General features: G+C 42.4%; 1 long non-coding RNA gene across 3 annotated transcripts in view; it reads left to right on the top strand.

Annotated features, from left to right (window-relative positions):
- Nucleotides 1–2,064: 2,064 nt before the first annotated feature.
- The window catches only part of LOC140624602 (uncharacterized), a 40,666-nt gene continuing 26,710 nt past the window's right edge, over nucleotides 2,065–16,020 (top strand). For 2 of the 3 annotated variants that reach the window (XR_012024072.1, XR_012024073.1), the window contains exon 1: nucleotides 2,065–2,226. This is a non-coding gene — a long non-coding RNA (uncharacterized lncRNA). The remainder of the gene's footprint in view (nucleotides 2,227–16,020) is intronic. The other variant, XR_012024071.1, reaches the window with a different exon arrangement.

The raw sequence follows: 16,020 nt of genomic DNA, 5'->3' as shown, positions 1-16,020 counted from the left end.
AAGGGAAAGTGACAGATTTTGGAAAGGAATATACAGGGGGCAGAGAACCACCGCTTCTTCCCCCAAAGGCCTCGTGGAGTCTGTAAGCCCCTCATAGCACCTCAGAACCCATAGAGGATGGAGGTTGCGCAGGCCGTGTCTCCATCAGGAACCCTGAAGTGAGGTGGGGGACGCTGGCTCTTTAGTGCGGCCACTGGATAATCAGTGCAAGTTTGCCTGCTGAAGGGGCCATAAGGGGGCTGAGCAGGGCCTCACACAGTGAACCTGTGGGGGGAGCACCGGGAGAGATGATTGTTCAAGCATGAAGAAGGCCCCCAGGAGTATAATCTAGGAGGACCTAGTCAGGATGAGACAGAGTCAGTGTTGTCCCTGGAACAATCGACAGGACCTTCAGTGTCAAAGGGTGAGGCTGAAAACAGGTTGGAGCAGGGGCAAGAAAGAACCTGGGCAAGAGATCAGAACTAAGTTGGTTACAAGAGACAACATAATAGGCTCTTCTGAAGAGTCAGAGAGTAAGTAGTGGAATCTCTCCCAAAGAATTTTTACAGCATACTAGTCCAGTGAGGTGAGCTGCTCCATGAAAAGGCTCCCATGGTCCTCCTGCTAAAAAGAAATTGGGAAGATCACAAACCATACTCTTTTTTTACAGATTAATTAGCCTATTAAAAGATTCAAGAAATCCTGCAACCTGTGTAGCTTTCTTTATTCCATAATTTTCCCAACTTATCTGATCTTGGACTCCTTTTCCTATGTTATACCTAATCCATCCCTGGGAACACACTTTGGGAAATACTCTTCTATAGTTCTTCGCTCCAATCCAGTTGCATTGACCAACCACCCAAAGTCTCCCTGACCACTGAAGTGGTCGCCTGCAAAGCCTTTGCTAATAAGCAGAGATCTCCTCACCTCCTGTCCTGAGGTCCATGGGACACCATTCACACCTTCTCTCCGACCTGGCCCCTGTGCTGAGAGCATCTGGGCATCTGTCAGAAGGGAACTCAGAGAACATCAATGACCTGCTGTATTGACTTGAAAACTATTGTGTCTAGACCATGGGAACACCTTTGATCCATGGGGAAGGGTATTTTTCTTCTAGCTGGAGAGAAATGCTCTTTGAACTGAACTCCCCTACCTGTACTTTTCAATTAGGGGGTGCGGGGGCGTTGTTGTTATTGTTTTACCGTGACACTACCTCAAGGCATAGCTGTCAGTTAGTGGCACTTTATTACAAGCCAGTGCCGGCTAATATACCATGAACCATTCATGATAGCTAATACCCTTAGTTACACCTCACCCCCCACTGAATAAAGGAGCCGAATTGCTAAATTTGTTTTTCCAAAAGACATTGATTAAAAGAGTTGACAAAGCCACTTGAATGCAAAATTTCCAACTGTCTAAAATGAAAAGCCTCCGATCTTCATGTTGTAGGCTGGGGAGAAGGTTTATTTTCCTACTGTGTGTAAATAATGGATTTTGCCTTTTCTGGGAATCCATCATCGAAGAGTATGTTGAATACTCAAACAATGGCAGTCTAAATTGTCCTGCAGTGACACTAACTAGCTGGAACTAATTCAGAAATGTGCACAGAGCATGATGAGGATAACTTCGTGTGTGGGGAAGAAGCAGCACCACTCACCTGCCCCCGTCATAGCTCATCTCAGGACAGATGCTGGCTGGGCCCAGGCTGCCCAGAAAATATGGGAACCTTGGTATAAATTATATCCAGCTCTGTTTTTTTTTCCTTTCCTTTCCTTTCCTTTCCTTTCCTTTCCTTTCCTTTCCTTTCTTTCTTTGCCTGTCCTCTCCTTTCCTGTTCTTTTGTTCTTTCTTTCTTTTAAAGAGGCTCTTTGTCAGATAGAGAATGTAAAAGCTCAAATACTTTTTACTCATTTTCTTGCTGAGAGCTGCAGGCATAACCAGCAGCAACAACCAGTAATTAATCATAGCTCTGGATACGGGAGCACATGTTCAAAGACATTTTCAACCCACTGAAACACATCATGGGTTTAAAATTTTGCCATAGAGCAGAATCTCTGGAATGAAGCTTTACATTCTTTCTGATTGTGATGTACCTACTGAGTATGGCCAACGGCGGCTTTTGTAAAGTCATCAAGGATGACAATTCCTTCCTCCAGGGATCTAGGGCAAACAAGCATCTCTGGACCACCCTGGAGATAAGCAGCAAGATGGGCAGAGTCAAGCACATGACACTGGGCAAAATATTAGGTGAGTGTTTTGGCAATTCTCTTTTGTTGCAATGAACAAAGACTCTCAAGTTACGGAGGTGATTTATTGCAAGGATCCTTGTGGAACAGCATTTGAAATAGAATATGCTCAGGGCTTGAGATAGTTCTAGAAAGTACCTATGCTCTCTGTGGCTCTCAGGAACTGTAGGGATACCCTCTATTGGTTTATCTGTTTACTTCTGCCGTCTGTTGCATTCTATCCTCTCTGTGGACTGGCCACTGTTGCTTTCTCATGTCTTCCTTTTCCCTATAGCGCCAGGTTGCTCATGTTTCCTTTTGCTCCATCCTTTTCAAACTTCAGCTCTTATTACTAACTGACTCATTCTCTTGGCATTTTCATAGTTTATATTCTCAAGAGAGCCAATTTAGCTGGTCCAGCTTCTAGTGATAGGACAGGCCCACATCACAGGTTGCTGGCCAGCCTCTGGACAGCCTGCCTTTGGGTCAGGAGCTTACCCCTGGTCTCATCAACTGGGACCAGGTGGAGTAGGGTGGCCTTGTTTAACACAGGCTCCTCTAGACCCGTCCCTTTAGCTGGGGCTGTGATTGGGCAAGTACCAGCGACTGACATCTGGGGTCATCTATGTCTTCCTATTTGGTAATTAATGAGGCCTCTCACAGCAGCCCATGCTCTTCTCACACACCAGCCCACACAGCTGTCAGATGGCATCTCCACTTTTAACTAAGTCTCTGTTCAGATTTTTCATCCTCACTGACGCTACTCTTGTCATTACCCCCACTCACTTTCCTCCTAACTGGTCTCCCTGTCGATGCTCCCAGGCCCCTTCAGTCTTGCGTCCATCTTTCTACAATTCAAATCTGATCGCACCACCCCCTGCTTATAACATTCAATGTCTCCCATTTCCCACAGGATAAGTTTAATTCCTTGATGTGGTTTAGAAGGTCTGCAGGTTTCTGCGACCTGCTCTCTGCCGGCCTCCTGCCACACCGTCTCTCACCGTCCCTCCTTTGCTGTCTACACCCCGACTTACTGGGCTCCTTTCAGTTTCTCTCACATGCCATACGCTCTCTTGACTTGGGGGCCTTTGTAGCTGTGTTTCCCTTTCTCCATCTCCAACCTCCTACTTCTCAACAGAAACTTCCACCTCTGGCTTTTTGACTCCCTAGATGAGTGTGGTGAGGACAGAGCACATCTGCCACGTGTGCAGTTATACCCTGGCCCTGGCCCTGCGGGGGCGCCCAGTAGGTGCTCTGTAAACATTTCTTCTTGGTGTGTCGTTGATGCCAGACCTCTGAGAGGTTATTTCTGCGTGGAGATCAAAAGCGAGAGGTAAATAAGTGATTTGGATAGAGGAAGAACAAGAGTGAAGTGAAATAGAGAAGGACATGGCCTAAGGATTTTGCAAAACTCGCGGAGTATAGATAAAGCTCTAAAGAAAAAAGATCTATGGGCTTTGATTACTGAGAGAAATCTGCAGCCCCCAGAGAGCCTGCAAGATCAAGGGACTTGCTGAGGAATCCATCTCAGGGATATCTAGCCATTAGCAACAAGCAGGATTTAGGATCTGGATTAATCTGTTTAGCAGAGAGAAGTTGAACTCCCTTCTATTCCTTTGGAATAGCTGTGGTACTGTGGGTGGGACGTGAACCTGGGCACACCTGTCTCCTGCGGTTCCCGGGGACAGTCTGCGTTCCCAGGTGAGGCCTACAGCTCCTGTGTGTTCCCAGCGCCAGAGCTCCCTAGGGCTTCCTGACGAACATTCACAGAAGCTTTGGAATCATTGATTTGCCCTTTAAGAAACCTGTGCTCTCCCCACCCTACTCCCACGGGGAGCTCAGGGGAGACGGAAGAGCTGGGTCACCTCGCCACACTTCTATGAGGGGTCATGCTCCTCTCTCTCTGACGTTAGCCTTCTCTGGAGGCTCATGGAGTCAAGTGGCCATAGTTATCTCCACCTACTGGCATCAGGTGGCGATCACGTTTTTACAGTGGCTGCCAGAAGCCTACAGTTGACACCACTCCTCACATGTTTTAATGCAAGAGCCTAAATTCTTGAGGTAGCAAGACACACTAGAAGCCAAAAAAGAGAATGGCCACCTCACCGTATTTAACAAGTGGAGATAGAGCAGGAAAGAGAGTTGGCAAGTGGCTAGTCAGCAATATAGCATCAAAAAACTAGTTCCCTTCAGGCACACAGATTAGTCACAACCTCTTGTTGAATTAGCTTCCTGCCAATAGCCGATGGTAACCGGGGAAGTACACAGGCTCACCACAGACCTGAGGAAGGAGAGGATGGCAAAAGTCAGCAGGCACTGTAGTAAGTGAGGACAGGGGTCAGAGGAGAAAGAAATTGCTCCTGGAAGCTCCCGGTGGTACCATGGGCTGAATCAGAAAGGCCTGTAGATCACACCTTCACTAGCATGTCTGTCCTAACGATCCTCCAAATGTCCTGCCATCCATGAGACTTGGACTGAGCAACATTGTTGGCAAGAGGCCCTTGGCCTCCTATCCAGAGGCAGTGGGTGGCCCTCTCGGAAAAGCAGGGATCTTAGTTATCTCTTCTCTTGATAGTTCGTTCTGAGAGATGTGGGATTCTCACCTCCTGGCTAGCCCATCTGAGACTGATATAAGTAAACATTAGCTGGCTCATTTAAGACTCTTTTCCCCCCCTTTTCTTTCTCTGCAGAAAGCAAACAAGCAAGCAAGCAAGCAAGCAAACAAACACATAAAACCAAAACCAAACAAAAAAAAGCCCCAAACAGGCTGGGTTATCTTGATCAAGGCAGTTAACCTCTCTGAGCCTGTGTTCCCAGCCATAAAATCAGGGGATTGGACCTTGTTGAAAAGTCCCCTCTACTTCTACAAGCTATGACATTTCATATAAAATATTCAGAAGCTAAAGGAAAGAGGGGGGAAGACATTCTTTTCCCTGATGGGCCATCAAATAAGAAGAGTAATGAGTATTTGGGTGCAGGGTTCACAACAAGCCTGACTTACAGACTTCAGATGTCTAATTAAACAGTGGCCTCTCCAAGGTCACAGCCTCCTTCCTGTTGCCTGTTGGTACGTCTCTCCGCTCAGTGCCTGGTACTCCGCAATGCTATGCATAGGGTGGACTCCCTGACAGCTGTTGACTTAACTCTTAACAGACTTTGTTTTTATGCAAGGTGGATCCTAGACCTGTGCAAAAGGCCCAAGGGGCTGGAGGCATAGGGTTGCTGTAGACATTTGCATTTGTTCTGTTCTCTTCCTCCGTGTTTAGACCAACGTGTCTGGGGGGAGCTAGATTTATGAAGGGCTGCTCTCCTTTCGGCGGCCTGGCTTCCTTGCTCACAGTTGGGCTGCCTTGGGATGTTGATTTTTGTTCTTTTGCCCATTGTTTCCCTGCTCCCTATTTCTAATTTCTTTTTCTCAGAGGCTGACGCAGTTATTTCCACCCCGAGTGCTTGGCCCCACTCTCTGGCTCTGGGCTCTGTAACCCATGGCAACAAGGGAAGGGAAGCAGGTGATCACACACCACACACACATATTATTCTCTCTCTCTCTCTCTCTCTCTGGCTCTGGCAGTCTAGGGCACACAAAGGGAAGAGTCTTAACTGGCTGCAGTGCCAATTAGAGACACAGGCCTCATGGCTGGTGCTGAACGCTCAGGGCTTCCGGGTCACGATGCAGCAGCTGTTGGGGAGCAGTGTGGCCTCTCCTTCTGTTTGCTCCAGCTCCTCGTATTTCTCCAGGGCAGCAAAGTAAAATCTGACCTTGCGTACACAGTTAAAAACGTCTTCACAGCGGTCCATTCCCTGCTAGCCTGGCCTGGAACCCTATTTTATGTGACCATGGAGATTGACAGGATTGTGCTGATCAGTAATAAGTGAGCCTACATATATTTAAAATAAGAAAAAATTTCTTTCCACATAATTTTCCAAGTGGAAATCATAATTAAGTCATTTAAAGTCTAAACTTTCGCCCCTGCCCCCTCTCATATTGATTGGTTCTAGAAGTTCCAACCCAGTTCAACAATTTTTTTGTTCCTTGCCAAGTTTTCTAGTTGGTTTGACCTAAGGATCGGAAGAGTCAAGTAACTGACCTGGTTCAAGTGGTAAAAATCCCCTTTCTGTTCAAGGGCTAGAAATACATGGTAAATGGGTTCTCATCCTACTTGGTCAGTTAGTAGTTGTAGGTTAGTAAATAAGTCATTTTAAACAAGCATCATAAAAATTAATACATATAAACCCATGTAGCAATTTATTTTTATCTCAAACTTACCAATATACATTAATTTCCCACTTTTTTGATGTAGGGTCAAGGTCTGATGCTTGAAGGCCAACTCAACTTTCTTGTAGTAGAAGCTATAATAATAATAATAATAATAACCTGTCTAGGTTTTTATGGTTTCCTCCAGTATTATATAATAATCTCATTCTCATCTCATTTGAAGGCAAAGTAACTTGTCTATTCTTTCCAAATAATTCAACCTATTTTTCAAAGAAAAACTTTATTTCCTTTGCATTCATATTGCATTGGTTTACATATTATTTATTTTTTTAATTTTTTTTATTTTTTAAAATTTATTTATGATAGTCACAGAGAGAGAGAGAGAGAGAGGCAGAGACACAGGCAGAGGGAGAAGCAGGCTCCATGCACCAGGAGCCCGATGTGGGATTTGATCCAGGTCTCCAGGATCGCGCCCTGGGCCAAAGGCAGGTGCCAAACCGCTGCGCCACCCAGGGATCCCCAGTTTACATATTATTTAATTAAATTATGAATTATAAAAACAAATGCAACTAGAAAAAACTGGTTTGGGAATAAGCCCAAGTGCTCTTGATAAATTAGATACCCAACTGTTGGGAGCAGAGGTGTGTAGACATTCAAGAGAGCAACATCCAGCATCACAGGGCAAGTAGGAACTTTTACCCTTTCTAGCACATGACTGTTAAATGTGATTACTAATATTAGAAATGCAAGAATGTGGTTATTTATACTAGAAAGCTAATACCAGCAAGGAACTAGGCAGCCCCTTGCACTGATTCCCCTCCACATTCTCCTGAACCTGTACCTTCAGTTCTAAGATCAGTTCTTCATATTTGACATTTGGACACTTTCACCTGTCCCGTGTGCTTCTCAAATTCAGTGTGTCCAAAAACAAGCCACACTGTTTTCCTTCTTTTCTTCTTTTAAGATGAAATAGGACATGCTGGTTTTGCTAATAGGAAAGCTCTTTCACTGAAGGAAATCTTAAGCCAGTCTGATGGGACCCCAGAGGTGCAATGTCCATCATGTCCCTTCAGGAGATCCCAAGGAGCCTCTGAGGATTTCTAGAATTCTTGACAGCACAGATGGAAAACCTTTGGAATACAGTATAGACTTGAAGCCAGACAGAAATGAGTTCAAATCCTCACTCTTCCACATGCTGTCTGTGCGACATTGGGCAAATTGGTTATTATCAGAGTCCTAGTTTCCTCAGAAGTAAAGTGGGAATAATATGGCTTCTAATAAAAATTGTGAACATGAGATGAAACGCTGCGTGAAAAGCACTTGACAAGCTGAGATACTCAGCAGTGTCTCCGAATCAGTTTCTTTTCTCAGCGGTCTGGCTTTTTAATGGCACCCAGTTCCCAAGATTTGAAACCTCAGTTGCCACTGGCCCTTTCTTCCTCTTGAACTACTAACCTCCCATCACATCACCCAGTTATCTGGTAGGTACTGCATTTTCTAGTCCCTTAACATCAAATCCTCAGTTTAGCTTCCATTTCATTTTCCTAAAGTTCATGCCTTCATTATCCTTCAACTTCCTGCTACTCCATACCCACAAATTCAGCCTGCACTTCAGTGACCAATGACCTTCATGAATCACAGAACAGACAGATGGTGCTCAGAGCCCCTCAATGGTGCCCATTAGTCCACCACATAAAATCTACATGGCAGAGCTTGGCATTCAAAGTGTTCTAAGCTTTAGGCTCTTTTCTTTTGTAGGCTTATATGGGACTACTTTGCCACCAACTCATGTCCAGCCCACGCAGCTCCTCTCTGTTCTCTGACCAAGTCTGTGCCTCTGACCTGGCCATCTCCTTCCCCTTTCTCTCGCCACCCCTCTGGTTGTGCAAGTTCCACCAAGACTTCAAGCTGAAGTGGCTCTTAAAAAAATAATGTTGTCTCATCTTTTCCTCTTGTAAACACCCTCCCCTGGCCTTGCCCCCCAAAGTTTGTGTCAATCTTCCTATACCATTAATATTCGTACATTTATTACACACTCATTTATAAATCATCTCTCCAGTGAACCTGACTCAGGACCTTGCCATAGTAAGCCTCAGAAAATATATCTTGACTGAATATGCCTCGATAAACATTTCAGGGTATTAATAAGATGCAAAAAAAGAAACAAAACCAAAGCGCATACCAAGATTTGCTGTGGGTTCATAGTATATGTACTGTTGCCCCCTCAGCAGCCTTGTAGGAGAGAGTACTGCTGCCCTCAACATCTTGGTTTCTCTCCCAGGTGGTTGGGCACAACGGCAAGGACAGAAGTTAATCCTAAGGAAACAGGGTTTTGCTTGACTGTGTGTTTTATTGATACAAATTTATTCATTAATATTTTGGAAAAAGAAAACAAAACTTCTGTAAATTACTCCATTGCAAGGACACAGGAGACCCCACATGTTCTTCCACATGCTTCCTGCTGCCATTTTAGTTTCCAACAAGCTGGTAGTGGGTTACCAATGGCCATGATTTCCTGAACACTTTCATTATAGGAAGTTTCTATAATTATAGGAAACTGTGACCCCAGTAACAGTTTCTGACCTGTCTGCGTCCAAACCTTTGCCTTTTGTCATCACAACAAATCTAAAACTTCATATGATATTATTCCATATTATAACCATAAAAAGCACGGAACATTGTAATGAAATAGTAGGAGGCGAACTCAATTGGCATTACAAATGGACAAAACCCAAATCTTCTTTATCCTTTTTTTTATTAAGCTCGACAGACTGCTAATGGAGTATGGGCATTGGGCTCTGACCACTGGGGGAAGCCGCCATTATCCAACAAACATCTGCTGGCTTCCCTCTGCCTTCCCTACCAGCTGCAGCAGAGGCACAGTAAATTACTCCGCTAATTCTATTGGCTCATTCCTGCACTTCTCTAACAGAGAATATTGATTTGTGCCAGAGATCCTGGGCCTGCACGGATTCTAAAGGTGCAAGTGGGCAAAATCTGGTATTTTTAACACCAGGAAAACCTGTGATACGAGTAACTGTTGCCGGAGTTGAAAGATATCCAACTTCCAAGGATTGGAAGGATACCCAACTTCCAAGGATTGGAAGGATGGAGCTAAGATGGAAAACAATGTATCAGTTCACTGAAAGAGTTCCCTTTAAAGGTAAAACACTGGGAATCACAGAGGAGAAAACCACCCTTTAATCACTAATGGAAGACAGAGTGATGTTGACCCACTTTGAAGAATAATGGGAATGAGCTGGAGGAGGTATTGAGGGCGGATAGTCATCTTTAGCTGATTATTTGATGTAGAAATTCTACCCATAAGGAAAAAAAAAAAGAATCCTTTATAGCTTGTCGATTCTTAGGCTATTCCTGACTTTCAGAAGCGCCAAGGTGTAATAACAGAGAAGTCCAACGCTGGGATCCTCTGGCACCTGGTAGTGTGATTTTGGTAAGGCTGAAGTTGTTTCCTCATTTCTAAGTGTCTGTGATAACTTTTGTAGACTTGTGAGAACAAAGTGAAATATTACATGGAAATCACTCATCACAGCCACAAGCTTATTATTAGATGTATTTTCAGGGCTCTGTGTCCTTTGGCCAGAAAGCTTGTCGGTAATGGAATTCACTCGGAAGGCTTCTGTGGGGAGAGCAGACTGGGTGTTGGAGACCTGGACTCACTGAAAAGAAACCACCCATCAGCATCCGCCGGAGTTTGATAAGCACTTACTTCTCTGGCTGGGTGGGGTGTGAAAAAGCTTACCCCAAAGGAAATTAACCCAAATATGTAAGGCCAGTGGGATTAATATCATGAGACATTGAGAAGTTATCAAATTGCTTATGAAGTGTGAGGGGCTTGACATAAGCTCCCCACCTACTCCACTTTGCAATTTCATGGCTATTGAATTTCAAAGAATTTTTCTCTGTGTCTTCCTGGTTATTTTAAATTCTACTGTCCCTGGCAGAGTGAGGTGTGGAAACAAGATTTAGGATATCTTTCGAAGATGAAGCTGACATTGATTCAAAGCAGATGTTCTGGTGGGATGCCCTCACCTATATGGACAGCTGGCTTGTGTTAGGTGTGGCTTTTCTGGAAGGTGACCAGAAGCCCAGAACACTTAAAATTGTGGGGCATCTTAGAAGATTCAGTAGAATCTCAGGGTCCCTCTTTTCTCAGTTCTAAACTGCTGACTTTAAAATATACCTTTGGGGAATTACTCTTTCATTAAGTGGGGCAAATCCCTGTATGAGGCACTATACACAGACAACTCACCTAATCCACATGACACTCCAAGAGTGGATACCACAACACCTTCATCTAGGTGGGGACACTGTCGGAGAGGTAAAAGCATGTAACTTACCTGAGGGTTCATAGCTAACAAAGTGTAGAAATGAGGTGGAATCCATACATGCCCATTTGACCTCAAAAACTATCTTAAATTGCCTCCATTACAACATATATGAAGATCCATGGACCACCTGGACTTGCTAAAGCTCAACTGATTTTGACCTACAAAATGACAATTTCTTTTCTTTTTTTTTAAGATTTTTATTTATTTATTTATGAGAGACACAGAAAGAGAGGCAGAGACACAGGCAGAGGGAGGAGAAGCAGGCCAGGAGCCCGGGAATCTGGGATCAGGCCCTGAGCCAAAGGCAGACGCTCAACTACTGAGCCACCCAGGTGTCCCACAAAATGACAGTTTCATATAGTTCAACCAAATACTTCATTTGACCCATAGCATATATTTCATTTGACCTACAGCCTTGATCTAAATTTTTGTATTGATACCATAATGTTATCCAAAAAGGAATGAGAGTAAATGTGATTGGATTTGAATTACAATTCTCATTTTTCTGCTACAAAATATAAGAGGAGCTGACTAATCCAATGATTCATGCATTACTTGATGTTTTTCTAATGATTTTGAAATTAATCATCGTATTTTTTTTACCAGCTTTATTGTATTCTGACCAACTGAGCTTATAATTGTTTCCCTCTCGTTGCCTGCTGAACTTCACACATTTTGCCATCATGACTTTTACATTTTTCAGTTCTTTCCATGCTTAGTAGACTACCAGAATAATTGTTGCTCTTTTCCTTCCAAACAAGAGTATAATTAAAAAAAAACATAAATTATATGAAACTATATTAATTTATCTGGGGTCTAGGAAATATTCTCAATGAGTACAAACCTGGCTAGAATTGTATGTACCCAAGATGCACTTTAATAGACATTTTATTTAAAAAACCATTGGTGATAACATGAGAAGGTATATTTTACATCTACACATACACATGTAGGGACGAATGTTTGAAAATATAAACAATTTGCATAGTAATGTTTATTTGTTTTAAATTTACAGTTAATTAATATGTGGGTTTCGTCAGCTTTTCCCTCTTCCTCTCCCCATAACTCTATATCTTTCTCTATCACTATAACCAGATAGATATTTTTTTAAAGGAAATTCACCATCCGTCTGCCCCCAGGTCTCTATCTCCTGTTCTCCTCTATAAACCTTTTGCCCTTGTTTTCAGTGAACTCTCTTGAAAGGCATATTTTCTTGATTTACAGTTATTGAGACATTGATAAGATGAATCCAGTTATCTTTTTTCCAGCCCACCCAAGAAGAATGTTGGTGAAATGATGTTGTTCATTTGCTTAGTACTTTTTACTTTTGGAGAGAACTTTTTTGATTGTTATGGATATTGCATGCATATAGTAGCTATTCTCTGTACATGCTTTTTCATTTAAAAAATTGAATATTCAGCAACATCTAGGTTAGACTGCCTAGATTTCTTATTTGGGGGTAATCATTCAGTTTTGGACTCTTTCCTAGTTTTCAGACTTTGAAACCGCTCACAGGAATGTTCTATGTCATGTTTTTCTTGTTAATAACAACACAGTAGGATCTAGTACTCTTCGTCACATTTTAGCTGTGATGCTTTGGGAATAAACCTGCTCTGACAAATGCAAACATTTTCCTGTATTGACAAAAGCCCGTGTTAGGGGTATGCCAACCACATTGTCAGGCATAGTTACACAAGGAGCTGTAAATTGCCAAGAGGTCTGTCAAAGCTGAGATGTTTTCAGGTGGGCTTCCTCATGATCATTTAGATTTACGTATTTGAAAAGAATCTTCTAGAGACAATTAAATAAAAAAAACAAATCTCACAAATGATGGAGAGGTAGCCAGAGAACTCTCAAAACCACCACCACTCCTGCAATAATTTTCACATCCTGTTTTTGTCTTTCTGCTCCAGCAAGCCGTCTCGGTAGTTCCAAGGCGCGTTCCTGCACGCTTATTGCAGGATGTCACAGCCATTTCCTCATTTTGTGTAGATGTTTTTATTAGGTTGTGGACAATGTGCATGCTGGCTTGTGAAGAGTTAACACTCAGCTGTGCTGTTGATGTGCCCTTATTCACAATCTGTTTCCTTTGATGCAAGGGTGCAGTGTTTCAAAAGACAATCACTGTAATTCTATGCAGATTTTTCCTGATTAATGAATAGAAATTTTCGACTGAATCTTTAAATAAGTGTAACAGGGTAAGAAGTGAATATAATCCTTAATTTTTTTGATTAGAAGGAGTTTCAGATTTGAAAAACTTAGGCATATCTGATTTATCATCATATGTGCATCTTGAGTCATAAAGCTGTTGTAGAAGTTATATAAGGCTTGCAAAAAAAAAAAAGAGTGTGGTCTCTTTGTGAAGCTAAATGAAATAAAATATAAAGTTTGTGATACATTAAATCACAAACATAAATATACACTTTATGGCCAGCTGTTATTTCTAAATGTGCACATTTTAAAATAGAAACATTTACCCAACATGCTGATTAGCAATTTCCCAGTTCCAAAAGGCCCAATCGCATTTAAGATGCAAAAGATTAAAATGCCTAAATGGATAAACTTAATAGTTCATCTTCCTAACTGTTTTTATATGTTATAAGTCTCATAGTCCCTTCCAACCCTATAGACTCAAGGGCTGGAGCTACTTTGATGTGGATTTGTGTTTTATGCACATGCTTTTATTGGAATAGAGTCTGACTGTGTCCAGACATAGGGGAGAAATGTTCTGCATATGAACGGAGGCCATGCGGCCCCATGCTACTTCACACTGTGTGTGCAGGTTCTTGGAGAAAGTAAACTGCTTCTTATCATCATATCACAAATATTCAACCTTAATTTTAGCTAAAGATCATCTCAGTTGCTAATGTTCCATCTCTAAGTGATTTTACTCCTCCCCTGCATAAAAACTGGTCAAGGAGAACATGCAAGGTTATGTTGACTCTAAAATGCAGTTCCCTGGAGAGACCATATTTGGTTGTCCATGTGGCATCTCTGCCTCTGTAGGTAGATCAGAATTGTTAGATGCCGCTAGTCCTTAAGAGCACATTGGCAATTGGCAGTTCAAAAGTTCATGCGATGCCATATGTCCTGATAATTTTTATCTACATCTAAAACAATACAGGACTGTCAAATAAAATCCTGCATGCAAACAAATGATGGAATGCAGGGGAACCCTCTGCTTTAGCCTTTTCTCCTTTGTCCAACAAGCTAATGCAATAAGGCCAATAATAAAAGGTTGTGTACTAGGCCTAAAGCCTGTGACAGATAAAAAAGAAATGTTGGAAACCAAAGAAGCTTTTGCACAATTAGATTTTTTGAGGCTGTGCTGTAAGGATTGCCCAGAGCCTGTTCAGTCCTGATTGATGGTAAAATCATAACTACATCATATTAGCTGTAGAGTTCACTGACAGGTTACTACAGATTAATATTGCCACTGCTGTTCACTTACCATCAAACCAGGGAAATATGAATTGAGCTGTTCTTCTAACAAACCCTGCATATTAAAAGGTAAGATGTCCTACTGAACAGTCTCCCCTGTCACTGAGGAAAGACACAAACAATGTCTACTTGAGAGATATGCAGATATGCTGCAGCATACTAATTAGTCTGCCAGGAGGGCCCCATCACATCCGGCTGGCTAACAAGACGTCATGGGCTCTTGTTCCTTTAGAGCTCTTGGCTACAGGACTGCAAACAACACCCTAAAACGTGGAGCTGCAAACCTTGGTGATTTAAATGCAGGCTGCCAGGCAAATTGCAGTGACATAAATTTGGCCCATGTGTTTTGCATCGAGAGAGTGAAACAGAGGAAGCCACGGAGCCGAGTTTTGTTGACATTAGGTTCAAGAGGTTAGGTGGGCTCTTTTCAGAGATGCTATCCACAGCAAGGTGAGGTCACCTGTCTCTGGCATTACTCTGAAATGTCGAAAATGCAGCAAATAAACATGTGCTGATAATAATGACATCGTAAATGAAAGCATTTTAGCCTTTTAGCACCCCAAACCTTGGGTAAGAAGTCAACTGTGCAACAAAAACTAGACTCACTCTGTAGCCTGGGCAATAGGAGAGTGAGTCAGTCCTGATTAGGACTGGCTGGAGTAACAGAGACACTTTGACATTGTGCCTGGTGTGCTAACAAGACCCCAGCCTGGAATCAGTCAGGAGACCTGTGCTTTTGGCCCTTGGTCAAGGCACTTGTTGTTTGGGGACTTGGAATGTTGTATCTGTCAAGCGGGGGTTTGAACCAGGTGATATCCAAAGTCCTTTTCAGCTTTAGTATCCTATTCCACAGGCCAAGATGTCTTATATCTTAGGCCACATTGCAGTTACTATTGATCTTACTGTTGTTTTGTAAAGAATATGCAAAGAACTAGAGAACCAGCGAGAGCTTGGAGAAGAAAATAATAGTGTCTTTTCATTTTTAAAGAGAAAATGGTGACCTTGTCAACCATAAATGACAAGCTTCATAAACAACCTTAATAGACGGATGACAGACTAGGATAAGAATTTGCAATGCTTAAAACTGCCTCTAAAAAAAGTGACATTGGATTATTACATAAAATATACAAAGAACTCTTGCAAATTGACCAGAAAGAGGCAGGAAAACTCAAAGAAAAATGTACAAAGGATATGAAGAAGCAAATCACTGGAGAGGAAGTTCAAATGGTGAATTGGTATCAGAAGGGGCAATTGGAACAACAGAGACCACTTCAGACATATTAGAATGTCACGACTGGAAAGCTGGGTAATGCCAGGTGTTTACAAGGATATGGGGGTGATGGGAACTCTTTGATTATTGGAAGAAGTGTAAAGAGTATGATCATTTCAGAAAGCAATCTGACAATCTTAATGAAATTAAAGTGAAGATGACAAGTTAGCCAGGAAGGCAGGGAACACCTGAGGTTTGGCCATAATTTACCAATAGTGCCCCCTTCACTTCCCAAAATGTTCCTCTTAGGGAAGACAATAAATTATATAATCATCCTACTTCTGCAAACCCACTTCTGAACAAATCCCCGAGATATTATCGCAAAGGGATCATGCACAAAAATGTCTTTTTAGCACTGCTTGTGGCAATTGGGAGTTGGAATTCTCATGGGTGCCCTTCATAGGACAGTAAATAAGTAAGTGGGGTGGTTGTACTCTGTGGAAAACTATGCAACAAATAGAGGCAATATGATCAGTGTTTAGATATGTAATATTTTGAAATGCAATATAGATACATTTTAAAAGCAAAATTATGAGT

The sequence above is a fragment of the Canis lupus genome, chromosome 34 (assembly GCF_048164855.1).
Source record: "Canis lupus baileyi chromosome 34, mCanLup2.hap1, whole genome shotgun sequence".
In the NCBI taxonomy this organism is placed as follows: Eukaryota; Metazoa; Chordata; class Mammalia; order Carnivora; family Canidae; genus Canis; species Canis lupus.
This window is presented reverse-complemented; position numbering and strand designations above follow the sequence as displayed.